The 24,439-nt window shown below is 41.7% G+C and overlaps 1 long non-coding RNA gene across 3 annotated transcripts in view; it reads right to left on the bottom strand.

Moving 5' to 3' along the window:
* Positions 1 to 24,439, bottom strand: part of LOC147696968 (uncharacterized) — a 628,335-nt gene that overhangs the window by 442,933 nt on the left and 160,963 nt on the right. For all 3 annotated transcript variants that reach the window (XR_015299275.1, XR_015299274.1, XR_015299273.1), the window contains exon 3: positions 4,547 to 4,625. This is a non-coding gene — a long non-coding RNA (uncharacterized LOC147696968). The remainder of the gene's footprint in view (positions 1 to 4,546; positions 4,626 to 24,439) is intronic.

Below are 24,439 nucleotides of genomic sequence, written 5' to 3' on the forward strand. Positions count from 1 at the left end.
ATATTAACAATATAATTTCAACGAAAATATGTTGGTACAAATAAAATAGCAATATTTTCTAACTTGCTTTCATTTCAGAAATTCTTCAGATTTCTTTTATACAAAACGCTCCTGTCTTTTGTTTATTGTGAAAATGAACCATGAACAAGCGGGTTGAAAGGTTTCTTCTCCATTCATGCATAAAAAGACTGCCGACCACAGGATTCCCTTTTAGACAAACACTTTAATAAATTACAGACGTGAAAGAAATAGAGGAAACAGAGGAATAGTGATGCGAAATTTTGTTCTCACTCCCTGGGACGAACTGATACCGCCAGTGCTCACCCCACGTCTTTCCAAGCCCCCTAAGTCATTTCCACCACCACCAAATTCCATGAACGTAAGTACAACACTGTTGTTGGTAATGTCTAACTTTGTAAACTGTTGTTGTTTTAGTCCAGGCAGTTTCACATATGAAAAGGTTTTGAAATTAAAATATTGCGTCATTTGTTTATGAAACTGAGGAATTTTCGAACACGTTTAATTGCATTTACTTCGGTTTTTTTTTTAACTATGCTAGATGGCTAACAGAGTGATGTACCTCAATTAAAACACGCAAAATCGTATTAACAAAACGTGAGACTTCAAATTACACTGTAAGCACAATAAATATATAACCCGATATACTTATTTAAATATCACTAACTAGCATCGCTGTGCAATGAACATGCTATTCTCGCCTGCAGTCCGAGAAGTGTATTTTCTATTTTAAAACACCCATCTCTACAGAAACCGTATGTGCATACTGGCCACCTGTTAGTTATTGGGTCCAGACGTAATGGCGTATTTAATGTAAAACGGATGATCGTTTTTAATAAGTCATAAACATGAAAGCTTTTATGCAGCAACTTTAAAAGAAGTGGCAAATTCCGCCTTGTCTCCCAATGTACGTCGGTGAAACGGCATGATTGCCTTTCGGTGTTTATTAAAATGTCCCGCTGGAAGACGGTGGCGACGACGCAACAATTTATTGTGACTGGCAACATTCTGTAACGCATCATCAATATACTTTACAGCAGCACACGTCATCCGCACGATACGTGGGGCTGCATATTTTTGGATTATTTTGAACCCCCCAAAAAACTTCACAGAATTGAAGCAATTGATCCAGAATAAATCTGCATTTAACAAATAAAGTGACTGTTCGGTGTGTGGCCCCTTATATGTCATATCGGCAGGGCTGATTCAAAAGTAAAGCTTAACACAACAACGTGGCTTCTGTAGAACTTCCATTCATATTATTACATTTAAACACACGTACTGTTTTTCCTATATTTGAAATTCACATTTCGACATTTCATCACGGCATAAATAAATCACAGCTTGCTTCGATTAAAAAACATGAAGTTGGCAGGCTCTGGACAAACAGCGACACGTGTTTCATTAAGCGGCACATACCATTCCCGGTAAATTGGAATATTTTGGACTGCAGTGCTCAGCTGACTGTCAGACTGCTGAATCAGGTGTAGCAAATGTATGCGAAGGAGGGCTGCTAGCTGCTAACAGCAGAAGCCAACTAGAAATCTAGCAAAGGTCACCTTGAAAGGGTTATTTTTCGCCGACGAGAAAGCACCGCTGTTGTGCATCTCTGTGTCACAAGTGTTGAAACTGTGGGCGCTCCTTTGTCAGTGGAACAAACAAGGGACTATTGGTTACACGCACTCTCAGCAGGAGAATGGCTTAGAAGGGGAGCTTTAAGGGGTCTGTAATGCTATTAAAAGGCACTCATCAGGGACAAACATACTTGTAAGACCCCCTTGGAAATCTTTTGTTCTTCTGTAAATATGTGTCTTCCTCCTTTGTTGTGAGATGTGCTGCCGGCAGCCACAAAGGAGGCCGCCGGTCGAGGCACAGACAACATTTAATTACGACTATTTCCGAATTAGAATGCCCCCCAGCCGCCTCGTCAAAGGGCGGGCAGTAAGGTAGAGAAAAAGACACCCACTGGCTATGAAAAGGGTAAAACAAATGTCCCACCCCTCCCCACCACATGGGAACAAGGCCCCCCTGCTGCTCGGTAATTGGGAGGAAGTCGCCTCCCACAGACTGGAAAGGGTTAAGTGCATTCCCTGAGCAGCAGACACTACACGCAGAAAAAATAACCAAGCCGGTAGAGCCACAAGGGGGAAGGCAGATGATGCGGTGTGTGGCAAGCAAAGGGCTGCAGACGTGAACCCCGCAGGAGAGGCAGATCATGTGTGCACACACCGAGCTATACAGTATCAGAACAGTATTGGCAGTGAAAGGGAGGGATGTGTGCAACACAAGAGAAGCAGATAATAAGATGTGTGCACGTGATCCAGGAATGCTGCATCAGGGAGTAGACGTCTAGCACAGGAGAGGCAGATCATATTATACTGTGTACACACATGACACATCCAGCTACACAGAATCGAAGCCCTATTGGCAGTGAAAGGGACGTGTGAAACATGGATAGTAAGATGCTGCGTGCATTTGGTCCAGGACGGCACCTTTGGGAACGGAGGAGCGGTGTAGACCAGAGGAGCTGCCTGCAACTATGAGATGATGTGGTAGGATACGGTTCAAGAATGAAGCGTTATAAATGGAAAATGACCAACTCAGAGACAGATCATGGACCAGGGCTACACATTTGGGAAAGGACAAGTGTCAGCAAAGGATGCTGACACAGATGACACTGTGCATGGGATCCATGACTGACTGTCGCATCGGAATGGAGGGGGCAAGTGCACCACAAAAGAGACAGGAAATGCTGTGAGTGTTTGATCCGCGACTGTACCATCATGAAAAGAGAGGAGACATATATACCACAGATGAGACAGTTGATAATGTATGCATGTGGTCCATGACTGGAGCATCAGTAAGATAGAAAGGGCTGGTGCGTTCGCCTAACTGCAAAGACGGCGCACAAATGGAGAGCAGAGCCACACTGCAACTGCTGAGGATGGAGTCAACATACAACACACCGGAGAGGCAGATGATGCTATCTACACGCGGCCCATAGGGGCAGCATCAGTTTGCTGGACAGGGTTGAGAGTATTCATTGAGAATAAGAGAATGCACCCCTAAAAGATCAGAGTCACATAAGAAGGGGTTCTGTCTACTTACAGTGCATGAATGCAGCATCAGACACAGAAGAGACGTGTAGACATGCACTCAAGAGAGGCAAATGATATCACATGCATGCGATACATGATTATAGCAAGAGTAAGGCAGTGCATGCGGATACATTAGGAGGGTAGGGAACAGCAGCTAAGAGTTGCAGCTTAAGAGGAAACATTATTACCATGGAGCACCCCCTCCTTAAAGTGAACTCAACGGACGAATGATCTCACCGGAAAGGGAAAAATAGGGGAAATAATTTTTCCAAACTCATGATGTATACTGAATGCTATAAAATGTTACAAACGATCACACTGTAAATCACTTAATGAAATACAAAAAAATCTCCATAGGACATATGTCACATCAAAACCAAGGTCTTTTTTTGTGCCATAAAGTGTTTTTCGATGCAATGACCATCGAAACACAAGAGTGGGGAGCTTCTGAGCCCCATCACTATCTACCTCACCCCAAAGGCAATATCTCCCTCCACCTGCAGCTTATTAACCTCAGGGCCACAACGTCTAGACTGTCCTCCCCGCTCTCATCAGATGCTCCCCAGGGAGACCGCCCCAGCTACAGGCGCACTGATTGTCAATGGCACCGACACTGAGAGATTCATAACTCAACCGAGTCCCCAGAGATGAACGACGCCGACAGCAAGGACAACATCACCGGTCCGCGTGAAAGGAGAAGCAGGTGCAGAGACCAGAGCGGTACCGCACCAATAACCCCCACCAAGGAGAAATGGAACATTCTGCACCTCCCTAATAATCAACCATTCAGGAACAGGCAATATTGGGGGATGAGCACAGATCAGATATCGACTCTAAGGCGGAAAGCGTATCTGCAGAGGGCGGTGTTTTGCAAATTGAGGCGACCATGTTAATACAAAACAGGATTGGAGGCCTGGCCTGCAGCAGATGCTCTGCTGTTTTATGGAAATATATTTCAGCTTTACATTAATTGAAAAGCTCTGTCCGCCTCCTGTTCAGTCAGTGATAGTTAAAACACCTTTTGCCACAAAATCTACCCACATTTACACATAATGTTTGGGATCAACACAAATATAGAACACAATATACCAACATCTTATTATGAATTTACCACAACCACCACACATTCACCAGCCCATGAAATATGTTGTATGGCCCGTGCAGCAACTGGTCAGCTGACCAGCCCACATACATGTTTAATGTTAGCACTCATAAATCTAAAAGGAAAGCATTGGAGTAGGTTAGCTCTTCCTCACTTACATGCCGTATCTACAGAGATTTGCAACGGAAATCACTCAAATATATTTTTTATTTTTCACTTGTCTTTCATTGCAAAGATCAGTGTGTACATTGTTTCTTTTTTATTATATAGTACCAAACACAGTTCCTTTTTATTTAATAAAAAATGGCAGAAAGGTGTAGGCACTTACCGTGGTCTGTCATTTGATTGGAGCGGGAGCTGGGCACAACAACTACAGCTAACGCAGCCATGCGGCGCAATGTTGCACTCTGAAAACAACAAGAAATAAACAGATAAACACACTGTTGTATTATTCCTCTATTATAAACAATGTATGCCATTAGTTAGATGTAATTAGATGTAAAATATGCCATATTTTACATCTAACTAGTCCTCTAAAATTTGCTCTTTTCTGTCGCCTTTGTGTTAACACTGAATTCAAGACATCGGCCAATAGGAACATGTTATCTGCACTTTCATCTTACGTATTGCACTTAACTTTGTGTAGTGAAACCTCCACTGCATAACAAAAGGAAATTAATCAGAATATATTCCAGACACCTGCAATAACAAAAATAAATCTTAGGACTGAAAACTATTATTTATAATTTCAATATACTACTTTGAAAGTTGTCTTGTGTCAAAACCCAGAACACATTCCAAAATAAATATGAGGTTAAACAAACTCAAAATCCTAATAGGTATTGGTGTGTTCATGTGTCAGTATATTGAAAAATGTTTGAAATGTCAACCGAAGGATTTTCAAAAAAAATAAGAATAGAAAATAAAACAAGCATTGGCATAGCCAATAGGTCTCGCCTTTGGGACCTTATAAGTATTTAGTTATGCAGCACAATATCCTTACTGCAACAACATTAACTGTTGCATGGCTAAACACTTATAAGTTCCCAAAGGCGAGACCTATTGGCTAAGCCAATGCTTGTTCTATTTTTGCCTGTAACATGTATCTAGCAGTAGCCCCTATAGCCCTGAGACAAGGTTGTCAGTGTTTTGCATAAGGACAGCCTCTGATGACTAGCAGTCGTCCCAGGCTGCTCCCCAAACACAGTGTTTGTACAGAGCACCCACAACATGGACATAATTAAATATGTGGTTTCTGCATCTGGCTGTCATCATCCTCTCTAAAGTAGTAATCAGTGATTGGCAAAAGGGCAGGCCTGACGCAGAAGTCAGTTCTCAGGAAGAACTAATCAGCAGTCCATTGCTAACAAAAGCCTACATGGAAATTCGAAAACGTAGCCCTGCTTTCATCGACCTTAATTTTTTCGCCAATTGTAACACATGCAATGTTGTTTACTGCATTTGGTGCCAATGCCAGTTACCATACATTGGGCAAACCTCACAACCCATCAATACACTGATCTGAGAACATCCAAGAAGGATAAGATGTTCTGTACAAAATGCTCCGTTGGTAACTCATTACGCTGAAAAGAATCATACAGCGGATGATCTGAAATGGCAAGTCATCGACAAGGCGGCTATTCCTGAAAGAGGAAGAGATCTAACACTGATCCTACAAAGACTGGAATGCCAATGTATAGAATGTACCAACTCTATCACTCAAGGACTTAACACAGCTGAGGAATTGTGTGGGTATGTGGCTACCCTTTCAAACTGATTTTACAATCTGTTTCTGCCTTGTAATCTCATGTAGCAACATAAGCTGCTTTACCCCTATGCTGTCAACCATTGTTTTGTGTATAATCACCATATTGTAATTACGATCACTGGTTATATGCGGGAAGGTGGGAAGGTGAAGGGCGGGCGGCTGCCCATTACACGGACGAACAAGTCTTAACTTGAACTAACAATAATGCTGGCTGCATGGGATGATTGATGCGCTTTGCAAAGGCCTAGATTGATTTAATCTTTCTTCAGATGTTCTCGCTGACTTGTTCTTAGTCATGTGCAATCACCAAGGCCACAAAAGGTAACAAATGTTTGATGTATGACACTCTTGCTGCTCCAGCCAGACTTGCATTCATTTTCTGTGTTTGCCTATGCGTGTGAAAGTGTGTCTGTGTGATGTGCGAATGTGTAAATGTGCTTATGTTTTGTATCCATCTGTAGGTCGCTGTGAGGTTGTAGGTGAAGGATGCCAGTGTGTCTGTGAATGTGCCTGTTTGTTTATCCGTAGATGTGTGTTGGTGTGGGTGTGTGTAGGTGTAACAGCGAGCCCATGTGTGTGCATGCGAGCTGCCGGGTCTGTGTGTGTGGTTGTGTGTGTGTATGTGTGAGAGAAATTTAGGGAGGCCGTGATTATATGTGTCTTTTTGTGTCTTTGTCACCATTTCTGGATTTCTGTGTTTGTGTGTGTGTGCTTGTCTTTGCAATTGTGTCCATGAACACATCCCTTATTAATGTATTGTTCTCTTTGAGGATGGGAATGTATACTTGCGGACACAGCTTTCAGGCTACTAGCCAAACTATCGAATGATCTCACTGGCAAAAATGTGTAAAGATAACACAGAACTTCCCTCTTGTCTTGGGACTGTTTCCATTCTATGCGACGGCAACTGTGCAGGGCCTGCAGTGTTGTTCTTTGATGAGGGATTGCTTTCTTCATTCCTGACTAATTTCTGCACATCTTTCACTACATTATTAATATTTCGATGCACGGTTATCAATTTATAGCATGCCAGCCCCCACTGAAGAAAATATGTCATAAGGTGTGTTCCATTTGTTTTCCAGGGACAGAGGAAAAAGCCCTGTTCTTTTGCACCGTCTCATATATTACAAATCACCGCAGTCCGGATATCTTAATCAGCGTTTGAAAACACATCCTTATCAGTCTGAGCTGTAAAATATTTATCCGGGGCCCAGGATTCGTGCGGAAAGAAGGGGGGAATGGTGAGCTTTTGATGGAAGAGCTTTGTGCCGCAGCTCTGTTCATTTTGGGGGCTTTTCTCGCCACGCTGTTTGTACTAGTGAAGTGGATAATAAACAAACCAGTAGGCTGTCAGGTTTGTGGGGCTTCTCATCCAAAATATATCTGTAGCAGGTTATGTGCTTCATAAAGATGCCAAACTCATGCAGAGTTTAATGCGTCCCTGTTTTGACAATTTAAACAGTGTCTCAAACATTGTTAAACACAATCAAGAGTGGTTCTTGGCAATTCATTTCTGCCGTCAATAGTGTTCTCGAACCGGGGGAGCCACAACAGAAGACAAGCATTGGCCGCGCGGCCGGGCCGCAAAGGAATAATTAAAAAAAACAAGCATGGGATGAATAAAAATGTGGTAGTGAGGATTGGAGGTGAGTGCGAGAAAACTCTGCAACTTGTTCCGCCTCGGTGAGGTATATGGGCACTGAAACGTCAACTGGCTCAGCCCTACTGGAAAATTGGTGTTGGGCGGCGGTATCACTCCGGAGAGACTGCGTGGTGACTGCGTTGGTCAGTTTCAGAATCAGGAGGGTCAGAGTCAACACATTTCCACAAGGGATCGACGTGTCTAGAGGCAAAGCATAGCTGATGTAGCATTGCAGCTAGCAGGAGTCCAGCAAGTCGAGTGTTTTCAAACTGAGTGTCCCTAGAGAGATGGCAACACAGCAGCAGCATTTGAGGAGCAAGGCTACTGTAAACAAGCACAGTAGGCTTTCACTTTTGTCCACGCGCATCACCGCAAATGTACTTTGCCGGGGATCAGCTTGCTGCGCACAAGCTCTTGTGCGCGTTCTAGCAAGCGAATTGCCGTCAAAGTAGCAATTCTTAGAGCCCCAAAATGTCTCGGCCGAGACCAGCGCATGCGCTGGATCAGGCCGAGACCTAAAAATGACCACATTGATTTTGCATTCATTTTGCAGCCAGTGATCAGCTGTCTGTGCCAGCACACTGAAAATTGAGTAAAAGAAAGGGACTTTCTGTACTCTGCGAAGCATTGACCGTTTTGCTTTTTACTGACATGCGATTTCTCAGCTGTTCAAACCAGCATTTGCAAAGCCAGTGAGTCTGGGGTTGGCTGCCAGCCTTTTGGCTTGGCCAGTGCTTGTCTGTCTCATCACTACTTTTCTGAAACTTTATAGTAGGGGAAGCTGCCGAGCCCTCTCCGATATGTAAACAAAATTGCCTTTCAAGCAAACATATCTTTTGGTCTCCAGAAGCGCACAAAACAGTTATAGTCCCTAGCATAAAGGGAACTACTTTGTGCGTATGTACACCTTATGAAAGAACAGAATGCTTTCACTGACAGTGAAGTTAGCCAATGGCTGAAGTGGGCTGACCAATTGAATTGTCCCATTCTGATAGCTGCGGTGGGTGTGAGAAAAGTATGAATGGCAAAACAATACACCAATAGATTAAGAGGTCCGTCTGAAAGCCCCGATAAATAAGTATTTTATACATAGATATAATTTCTTAAAATCAAAAAGTTTTAGCTAATGCCAGACCAAAAAAAACAGCATTATTCTATTCCTGACTCTTACACTGTATGACTACACCTACTGTAAGTAGATGTTTTTCTATGCTTCCCATGAAAATAGAAGTAGAGGCTTAGAAATGATCCCAAATATTTGAGTATAAGATAATTTACTATTATAACTTCAATCCTAAAATATTTGTAAAAAAATACTTTCAGGTGTCTAGATGGCAAATCAAAATACAGATATCTCTGGGCATGCTTGAAATGCATTGGCATTCTCTGTAGAAGTGATAGAGCACAGAAAGAAGGCTACCTTCAACAAATGGAAACTGGCAGAAGAAAGAACGAATTCTTTCCCACCATTTATTCAATTGTCCAATCAAAATAGAGCAGCGGCAGGGTAGAGGTGGAATGGTACTCCTGCAATATTTGAAAGAACCTCTAGTATGGATGCTCCTGACATCCTGGCTGTGGGCTGCAGGGCAAGGGAGCTCCACCCTTTCTGACTGAACTTTGTAAGTTTCCTTGACCAATAAAGCTCCGCTTCAGGCTGTCACATACAAGTAGTGTGAGATGCTCTTTTGGTACTGTCATCCTTTCTTACTATTCTGAAGCACTGGTCAGCCATTTCTCTTTAAAAATGGGTACATCAACTATGAAGGTGTACGTAAGCAGGTCACTCACAGGAGGTATTTTCGATACTGCAGGCGTAAGCAAAATAAACAATGGGCAACTTTTACTCCTCAAGGTTTATACCTTTTTAGGAAATAGGCCGAGCACTCATCACATAATCACCATCAACAGAAACATCAAACTTGGACATTTATGTAAAATAATTGAGTAAAAGTGCTGTTAGGGGCAGCCAGGGGCAGAGTACAACAGGTCCATTCACATGTTTTTAGAGGGAAAAATATTCTTTCAAATGTGCCTACCAAGTATCAACCTTTTGTTTAAAATATATTCATATTCTTCAACGTGAATATACATTTAGATATGCAAAAAAGACAATTTATTAATAGTAAATTAAAACCTAAAACATTCTTTTACATTTTGTTTGCGATTATATTTATTTTGTTACTTCTGTATAGCACTACTGCAGTCAGTAGTCAAATTTGAAGGTGTAATAAAGACTTGATTATAAAGCTCATGAACATGGAACGATGGGCAATTTAAACAAATTTAAGGTACATATTCGAGCCAGTTGTAATCTCTGCCATCTCTCTCTTCAGCATGTGCACCCACCTAGCAAACGCACCGATCGGGAAGAGGCAGCTAGCTAGCCTTGGTCTGAGTGTAGACATTGCCAGATGGGGAGGAAATGTCAAGTCTCTTACCCCCTTGAGATGCTTCTGCGCATCGCACCTCTCTCACAAACTACCTATAATTTTAAATCCCGACAGGCCTGGTTTCCATGGTCAAACCGATAGGTAAAAAGACAGACAAACAGAGACCAACAGACTCAAGCACACATCCACACCCAACCAATGTCTTATCTCTCCGACCATATTGTGGTACTAATATCAATAAAAAATCCAATACAGACCATTCAACTACCTCTTTAGACCACAATGCCATCTTCTGCTATCATCAGACATCCAACATCAACTTCGACCCAACAACACTCGCTAAACACACCATGTTTCTAAATACACGTACAACTGGTTGCTCTCAAGCAGAGCAAACTGGACCAGCGGTTCTTACAGTAGTCTGGGGATACTAAGGGTCCGCGACGCATAGTCAGAGGATCATCGATTGCTTAGAAAATTTAATAATATTAACAGATTAATATAGTGTATATAAATAAAGAAGCAAAATATAAAAACTAACGTTTAAAAACGTTCTGTAAACGTGAAGGAATTTGAAATTGAAAAGCTAAAAAATTAAGTTGGTATTCCCAGAGTGATGTGTTGGAGCACTGCTAGTGCATCAATCAGAATATACTATGGAAGATGGGGGGGCCTCAACTGCAACTGAATTTCGATAAGCTCTAACCTACTAGTGTATTTGTTTGATAGATGCTTGTTTCTGTATTTTTGTGCATTGTTTGCGGCTCACATTATCAACATTGCTTAGGCCAGGGTCCCCAGACTACAATAATGATTCACTGGAGGTTCCCAGATTCCCATAATGATTCAGTGTGGGATCCCCGCATTCCAGTAAGGATTAAATGGAGTCCAAGTAAATGACAAGATTTTAAAAAAAACTGCACTAGACTGATCCTCTGGCACCATCATGTGCACAAAAATGGCACCAAAGCATTATAGGTGGAAAAGCATTACCAACACAGCGTTGCTACCACACCAACATACATTTTAACACACTTCAGATTAAGTTACTTAAACGTATCACAATCTTTGGTGAGCATCACATCATGGCTATTTGCCTTGTCAGTGATGCTGCCTAGAAAACTATCTGTGTAGGCTGGGATATGGACAATCGGCTCTTCAAAAAACAGCAAAGTTCTTCGGCACAAACATTCAGCGGCATAGCACACTGCAAACATCTTGGATCAATCCAATTTTACCTTAGAATTACCTAGCACAAAGCCTTACTAGACGTTTAACAAATCTCTATCAACAATGCACAACCAAATACCAATACACAACCAACTAATGGTAATTCCACAACAATGCGAAAAAGTTTTGTAGATTAAGAAGCCCTTTGATGTCATTCTAAGAGTTGAAGGTGATATAGAAATGCTGATAACATAACTTAATGCAGTTTTTAAATGCATATTTTCAGATCGTTGCAATACTTTAATTAAAAAACTATGGCTTTGACCCTCACTGTCACAGAGAGCTCTATATACACTAGGTGCAACTATGTTATATAAATTAGTATATATCAGGAAGACACTGGATACGAAGATACCTCCAGGAAACTGCTAACCATCAAGCAGCTAAGGACAGATAAGCTATCCTTTAATTGTGCAAAAACCAAGCTTCACCCTTCCTGTTTTCATGCCTGCCATGATAATACAAAATCATCAAATAATGAGAGAAACGATAAACACTCAAAGAAAAAAACACAAGAGCCTCAAACATGAATGAATCTGTAATTAATGATACCTGTAAGAACAAGGGCGGGGAAGCACAATTACAAGTTGGTTGAACTTTACTGAATCCAGTAATTGCTGGGAGCAATAAGGTAGTTATACCACCAATACATTTAGTCAGCCAAACCTGAGGGGGATGAAGAACTGGTAAACTTCCCCAGTAAATACCTGGACATACACAAGCAAATCCCCATAGCCGCAGATCAGACCCACGACTGAAGTAATCTTCTTGTATACTATCTCCTCCTTTCTCTCTTTTATTCTCTATCTTTCCCCCTCTCATCCATTCTTATGTCTAGCAAGACAGTGGAAAAGGGGACAGTCAAACATATGTACCACTTACCTGTATCCTCGACAAGGACAGACAGTTTGGGCTGTTACCCTGTAATGGTAAAGCAATGATAACAGTATGTATAAAAAAAAAATACTTTGAAATAAAAAATAAAAAAAAAGATTTTGGGGACACCACCAAAATCTGCATATTATGCCCCATCTTTAGAGATAGAATCGTAATAGGTGCTATTTATTGCACTCATTGGATTCTGAAGCTCAGCGTATTGGTTTTTAACGAGTGCAATAAATATTGCCAATCCTCCGGAAACTTGTAATTGAGGTTGAAGACTGCACAGGGAATCCCAACCCAAACATTACCAGAATAAATACATTTATGTGTGTAATAATAAGCAGAAACCATGTCTAAGTAGCTGACACGGCTAATAAAAAGGACAAAATAGCCATGAAAAGGTCTGTTGTTTTAAACAATGCTTAATAGTGCGGGGACACAGTTTCTATGTGTTCCCAATATTAACAAGGAACATGTATACTAAGTGGAGTTAGATAAGTCAATCTGCCTCAGATATAAAACGACGTTTTTACATTTAGGAAAGGTATGGGCGGCTTTGATTAGAACGCAGGTCTACTTATTCCAGCGCAAACCCTGTGTTTCGACAGCAGTAGCAAAAACGAAGGATAATGTCATGCGATAACTAGACAAAGAACAATCCAAATGAAGAGAGACAAAGAGGATGCTGACGCGAGCAATGAGGTGCAGCAGTGTGTCACACATACAAGCAAGGCATTGGCTAGACACAGACACATAAACATACATTCAGGTGAAAACATCTTTGATGTGAGGTAAAAATACGCGCGCCCAGGGGTGTGCCATGGGAAACCAACAACCACAGTATATGCATTGCAGCAAAGAAAGCCGGCATACACACCACCAGAAAGAATAATGCATGTGGAGCGACAGAAACCCAAGGCTCAGGGGACAGCGCTGCAGATTATAACCCAAGCACGGCTTTGTGTTCATGCAGAGAAATATAATACATAGTCTGTCAGCGGCAGCAGCGCCGAGTCAAGAGATGAGCAGGACACGAATACTAATAGAAATGAATGGCCCAGGAAAGGCATGGGAAACTGATGACCCCGGGCAGGCCTGAGGAATAACTGACCCAAGGTCAGTCCGGGCAAACAATGACTTGCAGCAAGGCCGGGTGGACAATGGCCCAGTCTGCCAGCCAGAGGGCTCTGCACATGGCCGTCCAGGGGAAAGATGACCCCCGGGTCAGAAATATTTCAATAACGACAGCAATACTCCTATCACTCGCCGCACACTGCAGTGACTGTTCAGTTTAGGATTCAGTCACTCCCAATAGCGTCTTCTTGACTGAAAGTAGTGGCATGTGTACATCTGTGTGCTTCCATGAAGAAAAAAAATACGATGCAGGAAAAACAATGAATAGACAATACTGATTGGGAAAAGGAATTCACAACTTTGTTCAGTTTGTGGAATAAGCTATGAATACCTATGAAATAGCTGCAAAAAGTTATCTCGGAAGGATAAGAGCGTACAACTATGCACCTGTCACGCTTCTTCTGCTAAGCTCTGTGTCCCATAACAGGATAACCACACCTAGGTGGTCAACACGCACAACAAAGAAACACTTCCCACATAGGATCAAAACAAATAAATGTTTCCAGTCACACACTCTACATGCAGCCGCAGCCCGTGGGGGAGTTCCGGTGGGGCAGACAGGCGGGGCGAGGGAGGGGCAGGGTGGGGGGTGATAAACACCAAAATATGGATGATTGCGGGTAAGTAAACAATTAAATTAATAAAATGAATTTCGTAGCACGCCCTGCATCGCACCAACCGTTGAGTGCGCATTATCGCTCTTTCTTACAATTTACCATCAGGAGCACGTTGATGAGGATTCATCCACCAGATTGGTTATTTATGCCGTTATTTTGAGCCTACCAAATCAACATGCCACGTCGACCGTTAGAGCCCTGACGAAGTTCCTATAAGGAACGAAACGCGTTGGCTGTGCCAAAGTCTTGGTAAACATTACCGAAATAAAGAATAAAACTTGGACAAACAGAATGGCTGTTGGATTTCATTCAGTGCGCCTTCCGCCTTCCAGAAAACGTAATTTTCAGAACCGCGCCCTAGGACGACAGGGATAGGAAGTGTGTCGCACCTGAGTTGTAATTATTTCTGTACTTGTGCATTGGTTGTGCTAAACCTTGAATTGTCGTCCAATTCTTCAGTCTGCATCCTCTTTATGGATTCCTTTATTTAGAAATACATTTACTTTGAATAAATGTGTGTTTTTATACTATGAGCTGTAGGCTCATGACTGAACTGCTTAAAATGTTAATTATATGCATTGATTTTTTATCTTTAATACCATATCCAAATTATCTACATTTGTCTGAATCTTTTATCGTGTCTTAATGTTCTTTCCATATAGAGAGTTTTAAAGTCTGAGAATAGTGAACTTAAACTTGATCAATAATTTGTGAGTTATCTCTTAATTATGGGTTCTCAATGGGTTGCCAACCGTTGAACCGTTGATTTCTCACCCTGTGCTGCGACGAAGAAAGGTCCATTGGAGGACCAATGCCTTTGTGGGTGAAGTATAGAATCTGAGTAAAGTGACTAAGTTAGTGAATTCGTTGATGGGCCAGAACCGAGTAAAAGCTCCTGCTGCAACATTGACAAGTGGTTAATCCTCCAGCCTACTATATATCCTCAATAGGGGATTCCTGTGATCTCTGCCGATAGGGCCTTCAATATTTAGTCCTTAGGGAATGAGAAACTGTGTTCCATATACCTGTGCTTATAACTGAGACTGAAGGCACAGCCAAGGCACCTCTTGAGTCTTGCAAGTTGCTTGGTTGTACAAGACTCTTTCAATCTCAAATTGGTACTCTGGCGGCCAGACTCCTCTTGCATGGCACCTGACCACTTCTCATGCCTGATACATCTAGATATTGAGCAGGTTTGGTGGTGTGTCTACAGACTTAAAGCTCTTAATCCAGCTCTCCAATGGTGATCAGTGCAGGGCATCCCACGAAAGGGCTGCTTATGTATATGGCACCACCAGTGGCCCTAGCCAGGTATGATAGTGGGGAGCATGAGAGGCAAAATCTAGGATCTGTTTATGTACAGGGGTGCTGAGTCAAGAAGGAGACAGGTTGGTTCATCAACATTAGAATTGGTTTCCACATCCCAATTCATAAGTACATTGAAGCATTTTTCTAATTAACAGATACCATCTATTTTTCCATTACTCCCTTATTTACATTCTACATTATCTATTTTACTATATCTCTGAGGATTTTAAGTAGTTCCTTGTCTTTTTACAGTTGCAAACTAACTCTGAATAGACACATCAGGACCTATTCGGAAACTGAATTCTCAATAAGTTTAGCAGTACCACTAATATACTACAAAATGCTATTCACAAACCTTCATGTGGAGACCTCGTCCTCCACCGCTCCTGTCTTTTCTGTGAGTATGTCTCTGCGCTGATTGCAGAGATCTCTGCACACGTATGCCTATGCGTTTGTTGTAAATTTGGAAGGGCTGGGAGGAGTTGCTGGAAAATGGGTAACATTTACTATAAAATCGGAAGAGCTTAGGGAGGTGTAATGAGCGATGATAAGGCGTTCAGGAAGGGACAAACAAACACCCACAAAAGAGTAATTCCCTTGCTGATCACAAACTGCACTTTTTAGGTTGCAGACCGTAAGCACTGTGTCTGGTTTGCTACAGACATCTTGGGGATATTCAGAAAGATGACCTAGGAATGTATTCCGCCCTTTGCTTACCATTGGCTTTGTGGTTTGTAACTCACATTTTCTGGCTTTCTATTTGTTGACTTTATTTGTTTTAGACTGTCCAGCTTGAGTTTGTCCCTCACGTTTCCCAAACCTTGCTTACTTTATTCTTACATGAACTTGCTTTCTGAAAACAGGCCTTTAAATCTTCTTCTTATCTTGTCACAATTGCTGTGCATTCAAGGAAAGAGGTCAAATGTCAGGGTGCGTCCCCAGGGAACTTGTTATTTATTTTTATTTCTCCGACTTCAAAGTGATAAGATTTATGTGACAATCATGCTGGCTTTGGAGAAGTGCCTGAGGAAGGCTGCACAATGTTATTTTTTCCCTAGCACACAACAAGATTTAAATGTCTGTAAATGAACTGTGCTGATGATCAAATAAATACACTAAGTGATGACATTTCCACACATTGTTTGTGTGCTGTATACTTTTATTAGCAAAATCGTATGTGAGTGCAAATGTAATAGCCGTTTCAATTGAAGATGTGTTGTCTGTAAAGGCAGTACGTAGCCATACCATGCATACTCCATGTTACCACACTCCATTCTACTCTGCACCACTCGACTCCACTGCACTCTACTCTTCACCACACCACACTATGCCATTCCACGCCACACTGTATCATTATACTCTTCTCTGCACTACTTCCCTCACCACCTCTCTACTCTACACCACTCCAATCTACTCTATGCCAATGCACTCTAACCCACACTACTCTACTATGCACCACTGTACTCTACATCACTTCAAGCCACTCCGCTCTATGCCACCCAAATCTGCCACATTGCACTCTATGCAAATGGACTCTACTGTGTACCACTCCACTGTATGTAGTGCACTCTATGTTAATGCCCTCTATGCCATTCAAAACTACTATGCACTCTACTCTGAAACAATCTACTCTAGGCCACAGCACTCAGCCCCAATGAACTCAGCGCCACTCCAGTTTACTTTGCACCACTCCATACTACTGCACTCAATGCCAATGCACTTTAAATCAATCTACTCTGCACAACTGCACTTTACACCATTATCTATCACTACACTTTATGTCACTATTCTATTCTGCGTCACTGTACTCTAAACCACTCTACTCTGCACCACTACAATCTACACCACACTACTCTGTGCCACTGCACTCTGCACCACTGCACTCCATGCTACTCTACTATACACCACTGCATTCTACAACAGTATATTCTGCAACACTACACTCTCTGCCACTCTATGCCACTGAACTCTACACCACTGAACTTGCATTGCTCCATTCTATGCCAGTCCACTATAAGCACTAATGTAGTCTGCACCACCACACTCTACGACATTCTACTCTATCCCACTGCACTCTACATCATTTCACTATACTTTGAAACAATGTGCTCTATGCCACTGCAGTCTACGCCACTCTATTCTACTCTATGCAATTGCACTCTGCACCACTGCACTCTACGCTATTCTACTCTGTCACTACACTCTATGCCACTCTGTTGTACTCTGTGTCACTGCACTCTATGCCACTCTGCTCTGCACCACTGCACTCTACGCCACTCTACTCTGCGCCACTGAACTCTATACCAGTGGACTCCATGCTACTCTCCTATACAACACTGCCTTTTACAACAGTATACTCTATAACACTGCACTCTCTGCCACTCTACGCCACTGTACTCAGCACCACTGCATTCTGCACAATTTTACTCAAAACCAATACACTCTACACCATTGGACTCTCTGCCAATATATTGTGCATCACTGCACTATACGCCACTATACTCTACTCAATGCCACTGCACTCTACATCCCTCTACACCATTGTATTCTACGTCACTTTACTCTGCACCACTTTACTCTACTGCTCTCTACACCAATCCACTCTATGCCACTCTACTCTACACCACTGCATTCTACGACACTTTACTCTGCACCACTCTATGCCACTGCGCTCTACTCTGCACCATTGTACACCAATGCACCATACACCACTATAATCTGCTATGTACCACTGAACGCTGACACTGCACTCAATGCTACTTGACTCTTTGCCTCTCTACTCTGTCAGTGCACTCTACTCCACTCTGCTATGCACCATTGCACTTTACACCACTCCACTCTGCAACACTGCACTCTACCCCAATTTACTCTGTGCCACTACCTTACACAACTCCACTCTACCCTACACCACTCCACTTCACTCTATGTCAATCTATTCTGCAACACTGCTCTCTCTGCAACTGAACTCACCCCCACTAAACATCACTGTACTCAATGCCAATGCACTCTAAGCTACTCTAACCTAATCTGCACGACTGCATCACTGCACTCTGCCAACTCTACTCTATACCACTGCACTCTATGCTACTTTACTCCATTCTGAAACAATATATTCTATACCACTCTCTTCCACTCTACACCAATCTACGCTAATGCACTTCACACCACTTTACTCTAAACCAATGCACCCTATGCCACCGTACCTACACCAACTACTTTGCACCACTGCACTTTACACCACTATACTCTATAACATTTTACTCTACACCACTGCATGCTACATCACTCTACACCATTGCACTGCACACCACTGCACTCTGTGCCACTCTATTCTACTGTGCACCACTTTATTCTGCTTCACTACTCTCTCTACCACTCTACTTTGCACCACTCTACGACCCTGCACTTTACGACCTTGCACTCTGCGACCTTGCACTCTATGACCATGCACTCCGACACTACTCTGCATGACTGCACTCCATGCCACTGCACTCTACTCTGCATAATTGAACTCTACGGCACTCTACACCACAGCACTCTATGCCATTGCACTCTACACCACTTCCCTCTACACCACTGCATTCTACACCTCTGTACTGTACCCTGAACTAGTCAATTCTACCCTACACCAAGGCACTCTATGCCACTTCACTTTACGCCACTCTACTCCACTCTGCACCACATCTTTCCACGTCACTGCACTCTATGCCACTGCAATTCACTGTGCACAGCTCTACTCTATCCCACTGCACTCTATGGTACTCTCCGTCACTGCACTCTATACCAATGCACACTACATACCTTTACTCAAAACCAATTCACTCAATGCCTCTGCACTCTATGCCAATCTACTCTGCACCACTGAACTTTACGCCACTTCATTCTAAGCCATGCTACTCATCTCTACTACACTCCACGCTATGATGCTTACTCCATTAACGTCTGCTCCACTTAGACTCTACTACACTCTATACCATTCCATTGTACAGAACTCTGCTCCACTCTATGACATTATACAACACTACCCTACTCTGCATATCTCCCTCTATGCCACTTGAGGACACTGTACTCCACTCTATTCTCTGGCACACCACTGCACTCTACTCCACTCCTTGACAATCTACAATGCTCTATGCCACTCTACTCTACAACACTTTACTCAACTTCACGACATTCTATGCCACTCCACTCAATGACACTCTACACAACTCTGACACTGTCTTTGACTTAACAACACTCAACTCTACGCGCTTCTACTTTATGACACTGCACTCCCTCCATGGCACTCCACAACACTGTACGCTACTACATGACACTCCACTCAACTCCCCTTAACGACACTTCACCGCCACGCCACTCTCCTTTACCACACTAACGTTTGGTGAAGCAGAAGAGCAGCCACTCCGGTGTACAGCATTACTAAAATATATTAGCAAAGCTAATAGCTCTTGCATAGGTGAGACCTATTGGCTTTTCCAATGCTTGTTAAGTTGCTGCATCCAAAAAGGTCTTCTAACAGTCATGAATGTACTTCAGCTCAGACCTGGAATAAGTCATGGCCCACCACTGGAACTGCATCACCTTTCCATTGAAAATAATGGAGGCACAGACTTAAAATAAAACCCCTTAGACAAATAATGTTAAAATAAATTAACTTATTGAGACTTTTTAAAAATGTATATGAACTTTGTTTCACTTAATGTTACAATGTTACACAGAATTAAAAACTAAAGAATGCTTTATTGCACTTTTTTTAAATAAACAAGTCAATATTTCAAACATAAATGTAACCTGTTTTAGCAGAAAAAAGTAAACGAGTTTAAAACATGTAAATCAATTTAAATTAACTCTGGACTTGTAGAAAATACTTTATTCGATTTCAATTTTATAAAACCATAAAAGCAACAATTCATTTACAAATATACAGACATACTTAAGTTAAGAACAGCTAATACATTTTCTTTTCCTCAAAATACTTTTTAAAAAACCCAACATGATTCCAAAGCAATACTCATCATTCAATAACTGAAAAAATAAAAGGGCCGGTCGGCATTGCCGACATGAACCCTGCTTCAAAAAGGGTTTAATTCATCTGGCCCATTCAATAGTGTAAAATTTACAAAAAAAGATCACGTGTAATAAAGATTGATTTGACAGATTATCACACAGACATTTAATAAGCATTCTGGACCAGACATTGGTATTCGGGAATGTGACCAGGCGAAAAAAAGAATTGAATCTGAACCTGGTCAAGATGTACCTGTTGTACCCTCTTATACACCATGCTAGATAGGGCTGGATGGTGACAGAGGTCAAAATAAGTTGATGTTTCATCACAGATTTTTTACTTATCTCCAGCCCCAATCGTAACGATTCAAAATGGTTCAAACACAATGCTTTAAGATCTTTTCTACTGGAGATATTAAGTAACGAATCGGGGTTACAAAAAAATTCTGGTCTACCCAAATCATTTGAAAGATTACAGATGTATTTCAACCATAGGATCTTTCTCGCCTGATCCAGACCCATAGAATCTTTAATTATATCCAGGTTCAATCCTAAATCAGGTGACGTCCAAACTTTATGCCATAATAGCATTGGTTGCATTTTTATGACATCTGTAATATAGCGGATCCCCAGTTCCCTATGACAATTAAAAACAGATAAACTTTGGGGAGCAGCTAAAATGAATCTTAAAAAAGCATTCTCTACTAATTGAATTGGTAAAACATCACAAACTCTGGACTTAACTTTTAGTAATTTTTTATATATACTATATAAAAAAACATTTTACATTAGGTGGAATTTTTTTAATAGATGTTTAAATGAATAAGTATACATTAAACTTATTTAACATAATTCCTTTTGATACACTAATAGTGCTGTAACATTTTTATTTGTTCTAGGTTTAAAAAATATACACTTTACATTAATTTTTAAAGTTAAAATATTTTACTAAATGATTTTAAAATGTAATGCTCACTCGTACTTTTCCCTATACTTTATGATAGGGAAATCTCCATCCCGGTGGTGGAGACACCCACGTTCATGTCTAAAGTTACTAATAGTAAGTTTACACTCATAAATTTGGCTTTACACGCTGGTTTCAGGGATAGGGACATGCCTACAGTTTGAAGTAACTTTACACTTGGAAATACTGAAATGCCAAAAGTAGTAAAGTTACTCCAAAGAATAAGAGTACATTAACATGTGAGTAAATCTACATGTGTAAACTTACTTTCGTCAAAGGGGCTCATCCACTTTTTTGGCACAGCTAAAATCCCGGTTAAAGTTTACCTCCAATGGTGGGGTCACAATAAACTAGGGATCTAGGAAATTTATAGACTCGACCGGTCGTGGAAGCCAAAAACAAAAAGTGGTGAGGCTGGTTGAGGGGACACGGAGGGGCAGGTGAGGAGTGTAGGTTAATCATTTTTTTTTTTAAAGTAACTTACCTAAAGCTGCTGGCCGCACACTGCGTTGTGCTTCGGGGTTCTTCCAGGTCCCAGCAGACACTGTAAAAGCATCCCAGACTCCCTTTGCAATCCCACGCTGCTGTCATGCTATGGACAGGGAGTTTGTGCTGTTTCTCCAACCCGGCTGTTCAATGCATCCCAGTAGGAGAAACCTAAGTGCACATGTGTGTTTGGCCGGCCCAAGGTGGCCAGCCAAATAAACATGTGCACTCAGAAATGCACAAACCAGTCCTCCTCCCCCTCCCTATGCACGCCAGCTTCGCCAGCAGGTGAAAAATAAAACAATGAAAGAATATCGTTTTATTTTTCACCTGCTGTCTCTGAGCCAGTGTGGCGACGCTCCTTGGCCATTGCGGAGGAGCCGCCCATCTACTGGACCTTTAATAGAAGCACCTTCAAAAAGCACAGCAACATCAGTACAGCTGACAGATGTCAGATAAGTTAATTATCAAGCATGGTCCTCAGGAAGTGGGTGTCCCCAATTAACTGTGATGTTGTGCAGGGACTCTCTTATTGTGCATGAACATTTTTTGGGGGGGTATTTTCTAGTAATTAGATGACGTTCTAGTGGATAAAAAAAGCTTTCCAAAGGCTGGGACTTACCTTTTCCATTTACCTTTCCCATATTCAGGTTTCTGATTCACGTTTTCTGTATAACTACTGTTTGAATTTGCATCCCTTTGGAGCGATTCTTCCCCATTGGAAGTGTGTTAAGCTCTTCTGTCAAATCTGTTTAGATCACAACTGAAGGGCCTTTCGAGTGTTCTTCCTTTCAAAATGTTGCTTCCATTAGCATTGACTTCAGTCATGTGACTTATGGAACGTGGCATTGCTCTGTTCTCCACCCAGCTTGGGGCTGCTTCTGCCTGCAATGTCTATGTTGCAAATAGGACCCTGGTTCCTCGGAAACTGGTTTAATAGCTTCACATCAAGTACAAGATGTTTTCTCCTAACGTGGTTTCTGAGTCATTCTCTCAGAAGATTATATTAATACGTTTCGTGCAGTTTCCAAAGACTCAAGACAAGTGGTCTTCAAACTGTGGGGAATGCCTCGTTTTGGGCTTTCTGCAGTGTGCGCACGGTGAGAGGACCTGAGGGAACACGGCTTTGAAGGAGGGGAATATAAGACAACAGAAAATAAATGATAGCCATGGGGGAGGGGGTTGGGGGGGGGGCAAGATGTAAACAGCTCCTGCTGCTGTGCTGCATTTTAAGGGGTTATGCTCAGGCTCAGTAGTGATTAGATAACTACAAGATAGAGGCTCCATGCCTGTTAAATGTGCCTTCTGGGTGCCCCTGATTAGGTGTCAGATAGTGTGTTTACATGATGCTTCAACACTGGTCATACCAATGGGAAAGCATAAACCTCTAAAAGTGGCCTACATGCGACACACATAAAAGCATCCTACTTTATAGATCCCTCAGAAAACAAGGTTTAGAAAGTAAAGTAAGAAAGGATGTCAGAAAAACAAGAGAAAATGTAGGTATTTTGCACTCAGCACTAACATTTTGCTGCATATTTTTGAAATTATAATAATAACCTAGGAAAATAGTAAACAAACTTATTTTCAGTCACTTATTAGCAATAACATCTAACCCGGAACAATGTCTGAAGAATAAAGCTTGCCAAGGATTCAAACCTTTGCAGCGCAGTTCACAAGAAGATGGTTGTAGCTGATGCATAGCCTATTGAATTATTTCTGTGGGTTGGATTTGTTACATGTGTGTTACAACGAGGATTTCTGCAAAAACCTAAATTAACCTACTGAACTATAGTCCTAGGCTTTGAACTTGACACGTGCAGCTGTTGGGTAGAAAATACACTACTATCGCAATTTAACACCTTGAGAGCTTATAAACTGCATCTAAAAAAACAGTGCACCTGTGTATCAATACATATTTCTTTTTTTTTAGTTCAAATAGAAGTTTATTAAGATGAACAAGTAATGGCATTACAAAAAACAAAGTGAAATCAGCAGGAATAGTATGAATAATAATTGAGAACATCATAAAAAGTGTCATAAGATAAAATAGGGGAAGGGGAAAAGAAAAAAAAAAAGGGAAGATAGGAAAAAGAAAAAAGGAAAGGATCAATATATATTTCTTTGAGAGTAAAACAGGTTAATGCTAAGTATAGTAAGGAAAACTTTATTTATTCTTTCGATACAAACCCAACGTAAACTATACAAACATTCGAAATTCTAAAGTTATAGTTCAATTTATAATTGAAGCACCACCTTCAAATTACTATACGTTGCACAGCTCCATACACATTCTTGTCACCTCACTTCCCACACTACATTGACTTTGACTCACACCTTCTCCATCCATTACAGTAGGGTGTCGTATATTGGAGCGTCACAGAATGGATTGTCATACATTGGCGTAGAGTGAGGTAAAGTGTTTTGCAGTGGCTTTGAATGAAGTGGGGTGGACTGGCATAATGTAGTGTGAACTACCTTAAGCTCAACCCTGATAAGACCGAGCTTCTTCTCACTGCGGTAAACTCAACCCTTGGTCTCCTATTTTTTGGCCCCCCTCTTTTGGTCCCTCCTCCTCTACTTCTCCCTCTGTTAAGACATTGGGGATCACCCTTAATCAACAACTCACCTTACACTCTCAGATCAGCACAGTGGTTTCTTCTTGTTTCTTTACTTTGCGCACCATCCGAAAGATCTCACATTTTTTTTCCTTCTCAGCCCTTAAATTGATCCTGATGGCTATGGTCCTCTCCCGGTTAGATTACGGGAACGTCCTGTACAATGGTGCCC

The sequence above is a fragment of the Lissotriton vulgaris genome, chromosome 8 (assembly GCF_964263255.1).
Source record: "Lissotriton vulgaris chromosome 8, aLisVul1.2, whole genome shotgun sequence".
NCBI classification, from domain to species: domain Eukaryota; kingdom Metazoa; phylum Chordata; class Amphibia; order Caudata; family Salamandridae; genus Lissotriton; species Lissotriton vulgaris.